Source organism: Paramormyrops kingsleyae, unplaced genomic scaffold (genome assembly GCF_048594095.1).
Source record: "Paramormyrops kingsleyae isolate MSU_618 unplaced genomic scaffold, PKINGS_0.4 ups122, whole genome shotgun sequence".
Taxonomy (NCBI): Eukaryota; Metazoa; Chordata; class Actinopteri; order Osteoglossiformes; family Mormyridae; genus Paramormyrops; species Paramormyrops kingsleyae.
In genome coordinates, this window is record NW_027326060.1 from 11,295 (window position 1) to 13,433 (window position 2,139).

General features: G+C 49.0%; 1 long non-coding RNA gene across 1 annotated transcript; it reads left to right on the forward strand.

Annotated features, from left to right (window-relative positions):
• The first annotated feature begins 690 nt into the window (after positions 1-690).
• On the forward strand, positions 691-1,288 carry LOC140587010 (uncharacterized). The gene is made up of 3 exons (XR_011988772.1): positions 691-958; positions 1,066-1,143; positions 1,232-1,288. It is a non-coding gene; the product is annotated as an uncharacterized lncRNA (long non-coding RNA).
• The last annotated feature ends 851 nt before the right edge of the window (positions 1,289-2,139 follow it).

A 2,139-nucleotide genomic window follows, 5' to 3' on the forward strand; every position in this document is an offset into this window, starting at 1 on the left:
GCTTCCTTCTCTATCGTGCTGTATCCCAACTGGTGCTTAAGAATTTCTTTGATCAATAGGAGACTGGATGATCTAAACCCGCGGCGTCCTCTTGGAGAAGGACAGCGCCGGCTCCAGTACCGCTGGCGTCTACCTCCAATTTAAAAGGCTTTCCAAAGTCAGGGGCAGCTAACACGGGGGAACTAGTAAGCAGAGATTTTACCGAGTCGAAAGCAGATTGGCATTCAGCAGACCAAATCACTTGGGCATCCTTACGGAGTAAATTGGTTAGGGGTGAAACAACATCCGAAAAATTTCGGCAGAAACAGCGGTAATAACCCGCCATCCCCAGGAAGCGTCGAAGGTCTTTCTTTGTCTTTGGTATGGGGAACGACGTAATAGCTTGGACTTTGGCGTCCACAGGCTTGACTGTTCCGTGTCCCACCAGTTTACCCAAGTAAGTGACAGTGCCCTGTCCGAATTCACTTTTCTCCAGGTTTAACACTAACGAAGCCTCCTTTATTCTAGTAAAAACTAGGTCCAACACCGTCATATGGTGATCCCACGAGTCAGAGTAGACAACCACATCATCTAAGTAAGCTTCACAATGTCTAACACCGCCGAGTACTATATTCATTAGTCGCTGAAATGTGGCTGGGGCATTACGTAATCCGAAGGACATAACCGTGTATTGTAGGAAGGTGTCTGGGGTAGCGAAGGCGGAGATCTCTGAAGCACGAGGGGTTAACGGTACCTGCCAATATCCTTTCAGGAGGTCGAGCTTGGTTACGAACCGAGCGGACCCAATGCGGTCCACACAATCTTCCATTCTAGGAAGCGGAAAGGCGTCGGGTTTGGTTACCGCGTTGACTTTCCTATAGTCGGTGCAGAAACGAGACGTACCATCGGGTTTTGGGACAAGCAAACAGGGTGAACTCCAGGGACTGGAACTAGGAACGGCAAGACCCGTTTCCAGCAGGTAATCAGTCTCCTTCTTTAATAGCTCCCGCTTATGAGGACTAACGCGATAGGGGTGCTGTTTAATGGGGATATGATCTCCAACATCAATGTCATGTTCTAACACAGGGGTCTGCGAAGGGGTGTCGGAGAATAGCGACGGAAACTTGCGCACTAGGGCCTGGATATCCGATTGGGCGGCTCTGGGTAAGTGAGCAAGCCTTTTCTCGAGGACTTTAAGGGCTTCTGAATTTGGTAGGCGAGCGCATGGCAAACAATTTCTCCCGAGGTGCAGCTCATCGAGTTCGGGCGAGTACTCGCGCACCGGCACAGTAACCACAGCAGAGGGGAGCAAAACAGAAGTGGACGAAGGAACGGGGTCAGCACGATCAACGTAAGGTTTTAGCATATTTATATGACACAGGCGAGTTTTCCGCTTGCGGTTTGGGGTCTCAATGATATAATTTGTGGGACTTACTTTTTCCTGTATACTATAAGGACCTGAAAACCGGGCTTGAAGAGACGAGCCAGGCAAGGGCAAAAGGACTAACACGCGATCTCCCTCTTGGAACGACCGTTCTCTAGCTGTTTTATCGAAACGAGTTTTCATCACCTCCTGTGACGAACCTAACGAGCGCTTGGCCAAGTCCCTGACTGTACCAAGGCGCTCACGCAGAGACTTAACATAGCCTAACACATTCCTAGTCTGAGGAGGTGGATTCGGGGACAACCACTGCTCTTGCAGTACCTTCAAGGGACCACGTAGCGTATGCCCAAAAACAAGCTCAGCTGGACTGAATCCAGTGGATTCCTGTACTGTATCCCGAATTGCGAATAAAAGCAAAGGTACTCCCTCATCCCAATCTTTTCCTGCCTCTGAACAGTAAGTTCGCAACATTGTCTTAAACGTTTGGTGAAAACGCTCGAGGGCACCCTGGGACTCCGGGTGATAAGCACTGGAGACCTGATGTCTAATTTTCAATTCCCGTAATACCTGCGAAAACAACCGGGAAGTAAAGTTTGACCCTTGGTCGGACTGTACATATCTCGGTAAACCAAATGTGGTACAAAATTTTATTAGCGCTTTCACCACCCCTTTTGTTTTTAAGCTCCGCATTGGTATTGCTTCGGGATAACGGGTGGTGGCACACATTAGGGTAAAGAGATAACTATTCCCTGAATGAGTTTTGGGTAATGGACCCA